At 42.8% G+C, this 16535-nt stretch overlaps 1 long non-coding RNA gene across 1 annotated transcript in view; it reads left to right on the forward strand.

The window, feature by feature from the left end:
* Positions 1-16535, forward strand: part of LOC113592491 (uncharacterized) — a 51750-nt gene that overhangs the window by 17006 nt on the left and 18209 nt on the right. Inside the window, exon 2 of the long non-coding RNA XR_008289579.1 lies at positions 10219-10458. This is a non-coding gene — a long non-coding RNA (uncharacterized LOC113592491). The remainder of the gene's footprint in view (positions 1-10218; positions 10459-16535) is intronic.

The following is a 16535-nucleotide window of genomic DNA, read 5'->3' on the forward strand; positions in this document are numbered from 1 at the left end:
TCAGGAAGGCAGCCAGCCAGAGGAAGGATGGCTCAGTGCGTTCCTGTCCTTGGGTTCTGCGCAAACAGTACTTGCAAAGTAAATAATGAGCTTTTAAAACATGAACTTAGAGGGTAATTCCCAACCTCTTTAATCTCTCCACTAATACTATAGATATTCACTCTTTTTATTGCATCTCCGGCATCATTCATGTGATACCTTCCTGGATTCTGTTCCTTCAGCCTGTTGAGAAAAGGAAACACATTGAGAGAAGCCTCTAAGTTCCTTGTAACCCTAGGCTTAGTTTTAGGGGCTTCCCTGTGGCAATAATGTAAAAGATTCAGTGAAACGTTTCTGAAAATGTTTTGAAAAGTGGAAGCTCCCAGGACATTCTTTGAAAGGATATATGTGAAGCCGGCCCATACACTTGCTACTTTGTTGCTTTTCTGAACTGAGTGGGAATGTGAGCCCCAGGAGAGAGGTCCCAAATAGGGGGTGCTCCCCCAACCCATGTAGGAACAAAGACAGGCAGCCTGGATCCTTGGTGGGGCCAGGCAGGCAGATGATATGCTTCCATACAAGTGGTCAGGAGAGCATAGGTCCCTGCAGGACAGAGCCGGAGGCAGGCAGTTTGAAGGAGAGACACAAAAGCGGAAAGCTGCTGGCCTGTGGTCATGTCAAGATCCTACTCTGAAGACTGCTGTCTGATACAGTCTGAGCTGGCAGGAAGAGGCTCATATTGTTTCTCTTTTTAAAAAGGATGATGATACGCATCCGGTAACACAATTAAGAGACGTGATACTTGAAAGTTGTTGACTGAGTGCCGCTCAGCACTCTTTCCCCTGTACTAGACCCAAGCTAAGCATCCACAGTGCGTGCCCAACTCTCACTGCTGCTGTCAGCCCCACCCCAGAGGTGGGGGCCCCCGCCTGGCAGGGGTTTTCTATACTTCTGTGTTTCTTACACTTCAAGTCAGAGAACTTAGGAGACTGTGGTCTATTGTGCCAGTCTGGAGGTGAGGCTCTGGGCGGGGTGGGGAGACAAGGTACTCATCCTCTGACTCCTACTCCAATAGCCCTTTCTTCCCAAGGCCAACACGTGGCTGGTGCCCAAGACCTTCCTGGGGACCAACAGTGACACAGGTTATTTAGGAGGCACATGACATCAGCTGTGTGAAGTTTGCCTTCCCTTATTTTCCGCACCCAATTTTTCACACGTAGAATGCTCTAGTTCCTAAAGCGTTCGTCTCTTGTAGGGGCTGGCAAACTACAGGCTGTGGGTCACAGGCCAGCTCTGATCATGCTCATTCATATAAATATTTTGTCTAATAACTGCTTGCAAATGGCAAGGTTGAGTAACAGAGACTGGAAGGCTCACACAGGCAAAACTATTTTAGTATCTGGCCCTTTACAGAGACCGTTTGGTGGCCCCTGCTTCAGAGAAAGACCAGTTTTTTTCTGGGGGTCCGGGATTCTCTTTGCTTTCAGCCAATGCTCCTGGTAGGGGTGGGAAAGGTAGGCCATCTCTCCAGTGGATTCTGGTGAGCACAACCAGGGTGGTCGACTGAGATGTCACAAGCCTTTACTGATTTGGGCTCTTCATCTTGCTCATTCCATGCAGTTAGAACAGAAGGTTCTCACTGAAAACTATAGAAAGCTGATGAAAGAAATTGAATAAGACACAAAGAGATGGAAAAAGGTTCCATGCTCCTGGATAGGAAGAACAAATATTGTTAAAATGTCGATACTTCCCAAAGCAATCTACATATTCAACGCGATCCCTATCAAAGTAACACCAGCATTCTTCACAGAGCTAGAACAAATAATCCTAACATTTGTATGGAACCAGAAAAGACCCCAAATAGCCAAAGCAATCTTGAAAAAGAAAACCAAAGCAGGAGGCATCACAATCCCAGACTTCAAGCTATACTACAAAACTGTAATCATCAAGACAGTATGGTACTGGCACAAGAACAGACACTCAGATCAATGGAATAGAATAGAGAACCCAGAAATGGACCCACAAATGTATGGCCAACTAATCTTTGACAAAGCAGGAAAGAATATCCAATGGAATAAAGACAGTCTCTTCAGCAAGTGGTGCTAGGAAAACTGGACAGCGACATGCAGAAGAATGAACCTGGACCACTTTCTTACACTATACACAAAAATAAACTCAAAGTGGATGAAAGACCTCAATGTAAGACAGGAAGCCATCAAAATCCTCGAGGAGAAAGTAGGCAAAAACCTCTTTAATCTTGGCTGTAGCAACTTCTTACTCAACACGTCTCCAGAAGCAAGGGAAACAAAAGCAAAAATGAACTACTGGGACCTCATCAAAATAAAATGCTTCTGCACAGCGAAGGAAACAATCAGCAAAACTAAAAGGCAACCGACAGAATGGGAGAAGATATTTGCAAATGACATATTAGATAAAGGGTTAGTATCCAAAATCTATAAAGAACTTACCAAACTCAACACCCAAAAAACAAATAATCCAGTGAAGAAATGGGCAAAAGACATGAATAGACGCTTCTCCAAAGAAGACATCCAGGGGGCCAACCAACACATAAAAAAATGCTCAACATCACTCATCATCTGGGAAATACAAATCAAAACACAATGAGATACCACCTTACACCTGTCAGAATGGCTAACATTAACAACTCAGGCAACAACAGATGTTGGTGAGGATGCGGAGAAAGAGGATCTCTTTTGCATTGCTGGTGGCAATGCAAGCTAGGGCAGGCACTCTGGTAAACAGTATGGAGGTTCCTCAAAAAACTAAAAATAGAACTACCCTACGACCCAGCAATTGCACTACTAGGCATTTATCCAAGGGATACAGGTGTGCTGTTTCAAAGGGACACATGCACCCCCATGTTTATAGCAGCACTATCAACAATAGCCAAAGTATGGAAAGAGCCCAGATGTCCATCGATGGATGAATGGATAAAGAAGATGTGGTATATATATTGAATGGAGTATTACTCGGCAATCAAAAAGAATGAAATCTTGCCATTTGCAACTACATGGATGGAACTGGAGGGTATTATGGTAAGTGAAAGTCAGAGAAAGACAAATATTGTATGACTTCACTCATATGAGGACTTTAAGAGACAAAACAGATGAACCTAACGGAAGGGAAGCAAAACTAATATAAAAACAGGGAGGGGGACAAAACAAACAGCCTCATAAATATGGAGAACAAACTGAAGGTTACTGGAGGGGTTGTGGGAAGGGGGATGGGTTAAATGGTAAGGAGCATTAAGGAATCTACTGAAATCATTGCTTCACTATATACTAACTAATTTGGATGTAAATTTCAAAAAAAAAATAAAAAATAAAGTTAAATTTTAAAAAAAAGAACAAAAGCTTCTCACAGTAGGGAATCTTGACTCTTTGGGGCCCACTCACATAAAAAGAAAAAGAATAAGCATTTCATGATTGTGTTTCACATGCCATGAATCCATTTAAGCCTATTACAATCACTTTGACTTGGAGGCGTCTGGGATTACGTTTGGGCATATGTGATTCAGAACTTCCACAAACCAGGCCTGTGCCTTCAGTCAGAGGTAGCCCAAACGACAGAACTGCAAACCCTTTCCACCTACCTTGGCTCAGAAGATACCAGATAACCTTACACGCTGCTGAGCTCCTGAATATTCACCACACTCACACCTTGAGGTTCTAAATCCAAATCCAAATGCAGGTAACTGCCATTGTCGTATCAGAGTTTCCCAAAAGAATCATGTGTTAACAGAGGATGATTGATTTTTCCAAAGTCATCTGCCAGTTCCTGTGTAAGCAACAGAATCTGGGTCAATGCTTAAAACTGGTGTGCGAAGAGGTTTTCAAACCCAACTGGGCCTTTGTGGTGATTATGTAACAGCCTCCATATGGAGAATCACTACAAACGTTTGCTTTTCTCTCATGCTGATGAAGCATTTTATACTCTGGAGGAATGTTCTGGAGGAAGGTGGTTGGTTAAAAACAGGCAAACTGGAGACACACATTTTAACAAAGTTTCCATATGTATTTCATCTCAACATGTAGCCCTCAGATTTTTTTCCAAAGAGCATCTCAGCAGTGAATATTTTTTGGTGCGCTAAAAAGTGGCATACTGATTCAATCATTTTTATGTTATAAATAATACTAATACAACAATGTTACTTTGAAGTTAGTGGTATCTCAAAAGAGCCTCTATCACCAGGCTTTTATAGGTAAGGAAACAGAGCATTATGGAAGCTGTGTGCCTGATTAAGGGTCCACCATATCCTCTCCTTCCTTTTGGATTTGCAACCAAATCCTTAGTCTGGTTGCAAAAAATGGAAAAGGTTTTTCAGAGGAAAATTTATTTAGGCTATGTTGACTCTATGGAGAGAATTCTGGAAGCAACTCTTAGTTCATCTTTTTCTGCTCATTGCCACCACCATACTTCACCAGCCATGTGACAAGAGTAGCATGCAGAAGAAAGAAAAAACAGAAATGGACTAAAACAGCCGTTCTTCCTACACCCACCCCCATTGGTGGCCGGCATGGTGGTGAGACAGTCACCAGAGGTGCCCATGGCCAGAACCGGTGGAATTACTCATCTTCCTCCATCTATATCCCAGGAGTTTCCCCCCTCTCCCTAACTTTCAGGAGGATGTAATGGTAGGTCAGAGTGTCCCGGGTCAACGGGACTAAAATCTGTCCTGAAAAGGTCCTGGATCTAGTATAAATCCTATCATGGGTGGAAAGGAAATCCAATCAGAGACAACATCAAGGGCAAACTTGAAGGGAACAGAAGTCACAGAGTAATATGGATGTGGGATCTGGACTAGTTACACCAGTCATTTCCTCGCTGCCATATTCCCTTCTTCTAGAAGCTTACCTAGCTTACCTAGACTTACCTAAGGGACAACCACATGGCTGATGCCCCTGGCCATCAGTGATTGAACCAGATGTGGACATCTGACCCACCTTGAGCCTATCAGATCTCTTGATGTAGAACTTGGAGTTGGGACACCAAGAGCCTTGAAACTGTTAGTTGTCTGTAGGTGCTGAACCCATGAGACATTGTGGCTCCCCGTGTGAGGCAGGCAGCCATCTTCACTCATGCATAAATGAAGGAAGCTGGACTCGAGGGAAGAACAGAACAGATGTTCAGAGACAAAGAAAATTGAGAGGAAGGGAGAAGGAAGAGTAGCTACCTGGGAATGCTATCTCTTCAGTGCCACAGGAAGAATTCTCAAAATCAGGTTGCATAATATTCCCTTACAAAAGCATAAGAAATTCCCATTTACTTCTGTTAGTCTCAGTGGGTTTCTGGTCACAGCAACTGAATGCTCCCCTACCCTAAGATGAGATGGTTGGGATGGGGGTTCAGGGCAGGGAGTGAGTGAAAGAGCCACGAGGAAAGACAACTCGGGCCACATTTTGGAGAGACTAAATCTTAGAGTGCAAGTACATGCACAATATCCACACAAGCAAATGTTATGAGATAACCCTGTTTCCAGTGTGTCAGTTTGCCCAAATTTCTGTTGGGAGAAATATGATATATCTATTTAAATACATAATCTTAGTATTGACAAGGTCTTCCCAAGAAAGACACAGACCTGGAAACAATAAAGAAAAGATTGACTGATTAGACTTTTCCACCCTTAAATTTTAAATGTTCTTTGGCAAAAGACATTGTGAGCCAAATTAAAATGAAGGATCTACATGACAGCTGGGGGCCCTCCCCCCCACCTCCTCCCACACACTCTTCCAGACAGACACTCCTTCAAGGCTGCTAGGCAGGGTCCAACCCGGGCTTCGTGGCTGCCATGACTCCTGAGAGTGTCGCAACTGTTGGCAGCAAGACTGTGACTTCTAACTGTCCCCAAATGAGGAAATGAAAGGGAAGAAAGAGGAAATGGGATGGAATGAAAAATGGATGAGAACAACATAGAGGGAGGAAAAAACACTGAGAAAGATGGAAGAAATGAGCTATTTTTCTGTCCTCTGCCTCTGGACCTCTCCTTTGTGACACCCTAGTCACGCGTTAACTCACTGAGCTGTTACTGTGGAAAGGAGGTTGTAAGAAGTAGCATTAACTGAGGGTCATAATGGTGACTTGGGAATTCAACCAACTGCACCTGACCCCACACCCATGCTTGGCTAAATTAAATCTGTGGACCATCCGGTAGGATTCTAAACAAAACTTCCAGGTCTAACATTTCCTCCCAATGCTTAGCATTTCTCTTCCCTAAATTCCCTTTATTGCTACCACCCACCAGAATGGAGAATCGAAATTAGGTTCTTTTACTTAGTAGCTTGCCAAACTATAAACAACTCTCTCCAACTAATCCGTATCTCATCTAGGGAGAGGGCAATAAAAGTCATGATCTATGTGGTCAAGAGTCTGGTGAGACATTTTTACAGCATTGCAGACGGTTTTCCAAACGTGGCTGCTTTATTCCTTTCTGTAGATCTCAGTTTCTCAGTCCATAATGTGAAAATAATACTACCTGTCTGTTGCCTATTTCTCAGGTGATTTGGTCAGATCATGAAGGCTTATATGTAAAAACATTCTGAATCTTAGAGAAACGGTGGAGAAATCATATGGGAACCTCATATGATGAGAAGGCTAGGCATATTGCAATGTTTGGGGGGAAGTGATTTGGCCCAGAGAACACTTGACTCCATGCAGTATCAAGCTGCTTAAGAAGACTCGAGTCTAAACAGCGCACCATTATTTCAGATACGTCTTGGATAGCACGGTGTTTGGTATAATAAATGGCGACTCTAATTTTTAAGTTTTTTTAATGATTGATTTTTTAAGTTTATTTATTCTGGGGGAGAAAGAGAGAGCACAAGTGAGGGAGGGGCAGAGTGAGAGAGAGGGGGAGTGAGAATCCCAAGCAGGCTCTGCACTGTCAGCGCAGAGCCCAACATGGGGCTCCATCTCACCAACCATGAGATCATGACCTGAGCTGAAATCAAGAGTCAGGTGCTTAACCAACTGAGCCACACAGGCATCCCTCTAATTTTTCATGAGCGTGTTGTGAAAACATGGTGAAAATGGACAGGGTAATAGTAATTGGATTGGCCACTGTAGAAAACATTATGGTGGCTCCTCAAAAAGTTAAAAATAGAATTACCATGCCATCCAGCAATTTCCCCTTCTGGGTACATACTCAAAAGAATTGGAAGTAGAGTCTTGAAGAGATATTTGTACGCCCATGTTCATAGCTGCATGGGAAGCAACCCAAGTGTCCACCGATGGACGAGTGAGTAAGCAAAATGTAGTATATACACACAATGGAATACTACTCAGCCTTACAAAGGAAAGAAATTCTGATGCATGCTACAACATGGCTGAAACTTTAGGACATTGAATGAAATAAGCCAATCACAAGAACACAAATAGTGTCTAATTCCACATATATGAGGTACTAAAATTAGTCAAAATCACAGAGACAGAACGTAGAATGGTGGTTGCCAGGGGCTGGTGGGGGAAGGGTTATAGGGGGTTATTATATAACGGGCATAGAGTTTCAGTTTTGTAAGATGAAGAGTTCTGGAGATGGATGGTGATGATGGTTGTGTGACAATAGGGATGTACTTAATCCCACTGAACTGTATGCTTAAACGGTTAAGATGGTAACTTTTACATTATTATATATTTTACCCCAATGAAAAAGTTTTGAAAAAAATTGGATTAGTGGTTCTTCCATAGATGTCATTCAATGTTGGGTTGGTTTTTTTGTTTTTTGTTTTGTTTTGTTTTGTTTGCTTTTATTTACTTCCTCTTACAGGAAATTTCCTCTCTTAAACTGTGGCCAAATAAAATTATTACTTGTGATTTTACAATGTGCCTGACTAAATGAATATACTTTTGATAGTTCTATCATGTTCCTGATTGTTACAAAAAAAATTTTTTTTGTCTTCTAGGATTCCAGTGGAAAGTAGGTATTAAATGGATATAAAGTAGGGGTCATGGCATATATCCTTTAAAACCCATCTCCTCCACAATCTTACATTTACATTTACCCATATCCTTGAACTTGGGACCGATCATAAAGGTCTATATCTCAGGGTTCCCAGAAAAAGAAAAAAAACCTAGTAATTAACTATGTATTGAACATTATTGCTGTGTATTGGGCTAATGCTTTTCATGTACCATCTCATTCAATCTTCAGCCCTTTAAGACAAGTATTATTATTAGCCTCACCTTACAGATGTAGAAACTGAGTCTTAAAAAAGTATGTCATTGCCGTAGTCACACGTCTAGGAAATGATCGAGTAAAACTCTGAGCCAAGGACATCTGGATCCAGAGCTCATGTTTTAGCCACTTGTTGTAGTTTTAATGCATCACAGTGTGGCAGCTGCAGGCCTGCCTGGACTCGTCTTAGACTCTGAGTTGCTAGGCTATTCCACAACGGTTGACAAACTACCAGGTGTCAAACTACCAGGTGTAGTATCTGCTCTGAGTCCGAAGCTGGCAGGAAAAGCAATGGTACGTGGAAGAGAAGAAGAAAGATGATATCAGATGGATTGTGTGTGTCCAGAATATATCCATATATTTTAAAACGTGCAATGCCTAATTTTTAAACAGATTCCACATGCAGAGAAAATACACATGCATTTCTAAGTGGAACATAAGTTAGCTAATTCATTCCTTCTTCTTGATAAAAATGGTTAGAAGTCGCTTAGAAATGCCTTTAATCATAAAACAGAAATTATCAGCATCAACCTCATTCACCACTTATTGTTTCTTGTTCCTTCGATTCTTATCTACCCCCTCGCTTTCTTTGCCTTTCTCTTGCACCACTCCTTCATAAGAATTAAAGTAACTCATTCAAATGTCAAGTCAAACGTTCTTCCTTTTGGATGGAGATCACTTCCCTCCCCTCCACGACTGGCTGGGCCTGTTACCTTTGGGTGACAACTTTGCCAGAGATGTTGGAGAAAAGAGGGATGGCATTTCCTCTTAGAAATCCGGCCTGTGTGACCTTTCCCATCTCGCTATGGTTTTATACGGTTGCTCTGTCCCTCCGTAACAGAGGCCTACACAGCTTACCTTCACGCAGTGCTCAGTAGATACCAGGGGAGGAACTTGCTTGCCCACAGTCACTAGTATGTGGCAGATTCAGGATTCAACCCAGGTCTGTCTGACTCCAGAGCCTATGCACTATACTGGCTTTCTAGCCAAGGTCCACCTCAATGTGTTGCTCCATGGTAACTTGCCTTAGCAGTGCAGACAGTCATGGGAGAGACCCTGGGTGTCACCTGCTATAGCTGTTTCTTAGAAGTGGCACCAGACGGTGCTGGCCTTTCTCCTCCCAGGGCAAAGAGGAATAAGGGTGATATGTACAGGCTGGAGGAGACTGATCCCCAAGATTTAGGAGGAAGGATGTGGTCAAGGTACCAGATGTATGGTATCTGATCATAGCATTCTAGAGCTGAACTGGGCTTAAAAGATAATCTCAAATTCCTTTATTTGCAGGTGAGGAAGCTGCAGATCTGAGAGAGCAAGTGAATTGTCTAAGGACACAGACAGTTAGCTGGATGCCAGCCCATGACCTAATTTTTTTGATTCAGAATAAACTGCTTTTTGCATTCCACTTTCCCTCTGCTTGGGTTTTACTTGTGATTAAGAAGTCACAAAGATCAGAAAATTAAACTGCTTTTAGCAATAGAATTTCATATTATACAGTTCTACTGAAAGTAATTATAATAATAATAATGCAAGCGGACCTCCCAAAGGCAGGGGTTCCAAAATGTTTCTGCCTCTTGCTAAGCACATATATAAAATTCCAAGGCCATCTTTATACCACACAAAATTTCCAAAGAACTGAGCAATTTCCTATAAAAACTCAGTTGTGTACTGATTGCCAAGTTGGAAAACTCAGGGTTTCCCGGCAACTCTCACTTTCCTGGTGCTCTTGGGGATGAAATTCCTCAGCCAACAACCTCTCCTGACTTACCTCCTCCACAGTGGCCATGACCCAGGTCCCACTGGCCCTTCCAGATGTTTCTGCCTCCCCTGATTTCTCTCTCCAGAGCCTATGATCTTGTCTCCAACCCTCACCAGCTGAATAACCTTAGATGGAAAATTCTTGGGATGGAGGGCCCACATTTCTCTTGCACTGGAAGAAATATTGGACTAGAACTCAGGTGAACTCACTTCAGGTCCTGATTCCAACACTAATCAGTCCTGGCCCTTAGTTTTTTAAATGGACAAAAAACCTTTGCTTACTTACCTTTCAGGGTTGTTCTGAAGATTTTGCAAGTTGGAGAGACAAGGATCCTGGGGCCAAACTGGGCCTACTGAGTCTAACCCCTCATGTCAGAGCTGAGGAAAAAGAGACCCAGAGGTTCTGTGACACCTGGCCCCCCGCCAGGTCTTGGTGAATGGCGAAGTCAGCACGAAGCTTCAGATCCTCCCCAGGTGATCTTCTACAATTCAGTGCCGCCCATGATGACAAATACGAAAGCTTGTTTAAAAGGGTAAGTCATGAATCTGACAACATATAATTATTTAGTTATTAATTAATACACTGTGTATAGAGTCAGCACTAATCCATTTTTTTTCATGCCTTAAAAGGGCTATAGGTTGTCAGGAATTTCTAAAGGTGGCAAAAATACATCTAAAGTGGGGCGCCTGGGTGGCTCAGTCGGTTGAGCGGCCGACTTCGGCTCAGGTCATGATCTCACGGTCCGTGAGTTCAAGCCTCGCGTCGGGTTCTGTGCTGACAGCTCAGAGCCTGGAGCCTGTTTCAGATTCTGTGTCTCCCTCTCTCTGACCCTCCCCTGTTCATGCTCTGTCTCTCTCTGTCTCAAAAATAAATAAATGTTAACAAAAAATTAAAAAAAAAAACATCTAAAGACAAATACTTCCCCTTCCAGTAAATACAAGTTTAATTAGAGGTTAAGCTCAGTCTCCTACAGTGGCCATCTCTTGTTGCTTTTTAAAAAATCGTTATCATTGAGATACAATTCACATGCCATAAAATTCACCAATTTAAGGTGTACGCTTCCGTGATTTTTAGTACGTTCCCAAGACTGTGTAACCATCACCAGGATCTAATTCCAGAACATTTTCATTGCTCTGCTGCTTTTCAGATGTCAGTCTGGTCGGGTTGAGTGTAGCTTCCCTTGAAGCTTGGCTCTTGGTTTCAGCATATTACATCCAGCCCTGGTGTAGTGATCATCTTGGCTGAGATCAGATATCCCAAGTTCCCTCTCAACTTGGAGAGCTGCGTATCTGCCCGAGGCCTGATTCCCTCTGAGATAGACCAGGAATGAGATAGACATTGAGTCTCAAAATAAGCCTTAGCAATGAGAATCAGAACCTGAAAAGAAAAACTCAGCCATCAGGGCTGAGCTGCGGGATTAACATAGGAGAAGGTTGAAAAGGTTCCCGGAGGCCAAGAGTGAACAGAACTGGAAGGTGGCGAATGTGGTTGGTTTCAAGACTGAGGGTTTAGGTGGTGGAGGGCTCTCCATGGTGTCCTTTTTCTGGGACCTGCGGCATTTACACATGCTGAATCATCGCCCCTCTGCCCTCCACTCCACTGCGTTATCACCTGATCTAAGCCTGCAGGGTTTCCTGAGCACCCAAGGGCCATCATAGGTGCCTGGACTTCTCCTTCACAGCCCTCCCTCCCCACCCCCCCCACCGGAGGGTACTATGATTACCTGTTTATTCATCTGCATTCCTGAATAGACAGCAGGCTTTGAAACGGAAGAAGCCCTGCCTCTTTTTGTTAGCTACATACCTTGCTCTCGGGATCATCTGGCACCAAGCACCCTAAAGGTCTCTTGAATAAATTATTAATTCGTCCACAAGCCCAAATGTCTTCTTCCAAATCTCTGTGATACTCACACTAAACTTGAGTACCTGGAACATACCCAAGCACCCCACAGTTTCCAAGGTAGATACACAAAACACTGACGACTTGGATCAATGCTGCCTACCTGTGGTTTGCACTAAGTAGCCCTTGTTCTGGTCCAAAGAACAAAAGAGAGGAAGTCCCTCCTCTGTACTCTATGAGAACCCTTCAAGTATTTGAAATAAGCTGTCACATCCTCTGTATCTTTTATTTTCCAGCTTAAATATATGTGCTTCTTGACGGTTATGCTTAAAATATGGATTCATTACTTACACATCACTCAACAAATATTTATTTATTTATTTATTTATTTATTTATTTATTTATTTATTTATAAGTAAGCTCTACGCCCAACGTGGGGCTTGAACTCACAACCCTGAGATCGAGAGTCGCATGCTCCACCAGCTGAGCCAGCCAGGTGTCCCTCAAACAAACATTTTTGATCATGTTCTATGTATAAGGCACTGTGCCAGTGGCCCTGGGTACCAGACGGGACATAACACAGACCCTGCCCTAAAGAAGTCTGAAGTCCGTACTGGTTGTGCCGTTTATTCCAATTTCTGGGGTTTCTTGAATGGGCCAAGTGTGGTTTCTAGAACTTGACAGTATATTCCCAAGTGGTTTGAGCAGGGCAGAGTTCAGAAGAACTATCACTTCGTGATATGGACCCTGTGCTTCCAAGAGCTTTTGATTGTTCATTTTATTTTTAGGAAGTGCTCAGGGTATACTCAGGTGTGTGTGTGTGTGTGTGTGTGTGTCTGTGTGATAGAAGACATTTGGTTAAAATTTTTGTAAGACTGCTCTTTGTGACTGAACCAAATATGTGATAGTATTTTTGGTGACAAAAGTTCAAGTCAAACACATGCTCGTCATAAAACTCAAAAAACAAAACCCAACTCACAGGAATAAGCAGGTTGCAATTTTCCTGTCGGACCTAACTCACAAGGATGAACAGATTTTTTTTTTTAAGGGCATTTCACACTGTCATTAATGGATCTTTATGATGTTTCTGAAAATAATTGGAAGGGACGCATGGACATCTGGCATGTAATTAAGGCTGTTTCTAATTATGGGGGGCTGTTTGTCTTCAAAGCAGAGCGGACACTGGGGTACCCTTGGATGGGCTCTTTTTTAAAGATACTTGCTCAGGATTTGGCAGACTCTAGTCTTTACCTATTTGAAGAATGTGGGGTGGGCCAGTTCATTTTAGCTTCTGACCTGAGTAACTTTGGACCTGAAATTCCTTCAGGCTTTTGTTGGTGGTGGTGTTGTTGTTGTTGTTTTTCCTATGGGGTTCTGCTTTCAGGCTGAAAATGTGAATTTTTTGGTGATGCTGTTTCCTGGGTACTTTCCATAATCAGGAGACAGAATCACCAGGGGCTAGAAGGTCAACAGAAAAGAAAGTGCTTCTCATCTGTGACAACTGGGATAAATGTGGGAGAACTCTGCATACTTGGGTGGTCAGGAGGCCCAGGAATGAGGCCAGAAAAAGCAGAGTGCATGAGACTCATTCTGTCCTCTACTAAATATAATTGGAAGAAGGGATTATGCTGAGTATTTAGAAATTAGTGATTTCACTGCTTAATATTTTCAAATAATTTTTCCTGGCCTAGCATCTCTTCATTTACGCAATATTTATTAGGCATTCAATGTGTGCCAAGAACTGCAGAAATAATTATTATCATAAGTGTTGTCTTAAGGAGAATCTGTACCTTTTTGTTCTCCTTATGGTCCCCAAAGCACATATTATGCTTCGCTCATCAGCCATGGATACAGTGATTTTGAAGGCAGTTGAGGGCAAGAGATTTTAGAATCCTCCCGAACGATGTTTCTTAGCCTAAGATTTCATTGGCACTGAGGAGAGGTCTGTGGGGATTGTTGCACGGGCCACTGTGAGGGCTCTTGTCATTAGTCCCCAACTTAATTTCCAGAAATCCCTTGTGGAACCCTCTGATACCTGGCAGCAATGAGTGAAAATCAGTGTTCTAGTGAAAAGAAAATTATTTCACTTAAAAAAATTTTAAACTCAACAGACATTTTTTTCTAATTATAATATTCCCACAGAAGAAATCCTTTGTTATAGATCCTTACCAAAGAAATTTGGAAAACAGGTAAGCACAAAGCAGGAAATTAATGATCTATTATTATTCACTGTGCAAAGATAAGTATGGATAAAATGCTGGCAATTACAGAGGTGCCTGGGTGGCTCAGCTGGTTAAGGCTTGGGTCATGACCCCCTGGTTCATGGGTTTGAGCCCCACATTGGGCTCCATGCTGATGGTGCAGAGCCTGCTTGGGATTCTCGCTTGCTCCCCCTCTCTCTGCCCCTCCTCTGCTCCTTCTCTTTCTCACAATAAATAAATAATCTTTAAAAAATGTTGGCGATTACATCTCTTCACTTTTCTAGACACAATTTTCTTTTACAACAGTTCTGTAGCCTGCTTTTTAAGTAATAATATATGTGAATGTTTCCCCAGGTCATTGCGACTGCTTTTTCTCCTACAATTTAATTGTAACAGCCAGCATGATATTCTTTTGTTATGTATGCACTGTCATTGATTTATCTAATTGCATATTATTGGACTCTCAGGTTGTTTCCACTTTTTCACAAATATAGATAGATAGATATTCTTTATCTCTTAACTCTTTATTCCCATTCATCATATGGTGAATTATAATAATTTCCTTACAATAATCTCCAGAAGTACAGTTTCTGGGTGAAAGGATACACCAAAAATTTAAACCTTTTTGGAATGTACATAAAGGAGCCCTGGTTTCCGAGTAGGGATGTTGTTGTCCCGAGCTCTAACCAACTGCGTGACCTTGAGTTTAATTGCTCCATCTGTAAAATGGGGAACATGGTCACACCCCCACTGTATTTCAAAAAGTGATTCTGCAGAGGAGAATACAGTAAGACTTTTGAAATACAGCATGTGGCAGGCACAACCTGATGTCTGCCTGCTCAGCGTTGTTCTGTGTCATTCCAACAAATCTTGTTTTTTTGTCAGGTATTCACCCCTCACCCACTGTAGTCCTTGTTCCTTTAGGGGACGCCTAAATTGTCTGAGTGTAATCTCCTCAACCCTGCCAGCGATAGGTTCAGGAATGGCATGTGAACCAGTGTGGTTTCATGAGATTCAAGGAGAAGTTGGCTGGGGCTTCTGGCAAATTCCCCACTCTTGAGAGAGTCATAGGAAGGAAGAGTCTCTCTCTCTGGACACTGAAATATGCAAACATCAAGCTTGGCCATACTGCTGCAACAGCCATATGACCCCATCCACAGAGCTGTGCATCATGTGGAAGAGGGACTGGAGCCACTGGATCAGTCACCCTGGAAGCATGTCCCACCTCTGTTATCCAGTGAGACCCACACCTGGTGGCGTATTCTCTTGGAATCCATCAACGTGATATAACTCCAGTTCTGACCATCATCAGTTTTACTTTCTCTCTTAGTTACAGGAAATGTTTTTTAGTCTCTTATAGGTTTCCTTCCAGCCTCTTATATCCTCCATTTCCCAAATATCCAAGAAATTATGCCTCAAGGGAATATTTGAGCAAAGAGGCTAGTGCTCACGTAAACAATTCAGAAATGACTCACTTAGATCTGCTGAACTGAAACAGCCCAACCCTGGCCTTCCAATTCTGATTCCAATAGAATCAGAAGATTTTCCACATTGGAAGGAAACTTGGTGTTCACCAAGTCCTGATCCTGCTTTGTAGAGGAGGAAACTGAGCTTCAGAAAGATTTATGGTAATATGCTACAAAGTCCCTGCCAGCTGAGCGCTCACCTGGGAGCCATTGTGACTCCTGCCACATTTCAGCAGGGAACTTAAGCCAAAATGGATCATCATTGGCTCTTTCCCCACCATGTATTTCCTGGTAAATCAAAGTATCCCACTTGTAGCAAGAACCCAAGATGTAACATTCCTACCCACCTCATTGGAAGTCCAGTCTTCTTCCAGTTCTTCCTAGTGATTTTTTTTTTGTAGAAGTCCCTGGGGAGAGGTCTGGCAAGTAATCCAGACTTCTTCCTGCAGTTCTGTGGAGCATCTGCTCTGCTCTTGGTCTGCACCTCTTGGTACCCTTCTGCCACTTTAACTATTATTTGTCCCCTATTCCTGTATTTTGATTGTCTTCACAGTCCATGCTGCTGCCAAATTCCCCCACATGTCATCTCTGTTCAGCCCATGGGTCATTCATTGTTCATGCCCCATGTAACCGTCCTGGATGGCCACCTACTCCTGTCCCTCTTCCTCTTCAGTCAATAAGACAACGTTTGTTTTTCCTGGCTGTGGAATCTGAATGGGTTCCCCCATTTGGACTTCACCCTCTTAGCCTGCTGTTCTACAGAAGACATGTGCCCTCCTGGAATGGAATGGGTTTTACCAGGACTGGCTCTGACGCAGCACCACTCTGTGTGGGGCCACATCTCCATTGCAGAATGCCGCTCTGCTAGGCTGCTTCTTCACATGTAGTATTTCTCAGAAAACCCACTTCCAAATGATGGGGTAGCACTACAGCAGGAATTCTCAATCTGTCATGAACTTGGGGTGGAGGTTGGGGATCCACAAACACTTTAAAGTTATATTCAAAGTTCTGTGTAAAATAGCCTCTCATGGGACAAAAGCCTCTCATTTTGTATCAGAGTGTCAAAGGGGTCTGTGACACTAAAATGGTTGAGAATCACTGGT

This window comes from Acinonyx jubatus, chromosome A3 (assembly GCF_027475565.1).
Source record: "Acinonyx jubatus isolate Ajub_Pintada_27869175 chromosome A3, VMU_Ajub_asm_v1.0, whole genome shotgun sequence".
Taxonomy (NCBI): domain Eukaryota; kingdom Metazoa; phylum Chordata; class Mammalia; order Carnivora; family Felidae; genus Acinonyx; species Acinonyx jubatus.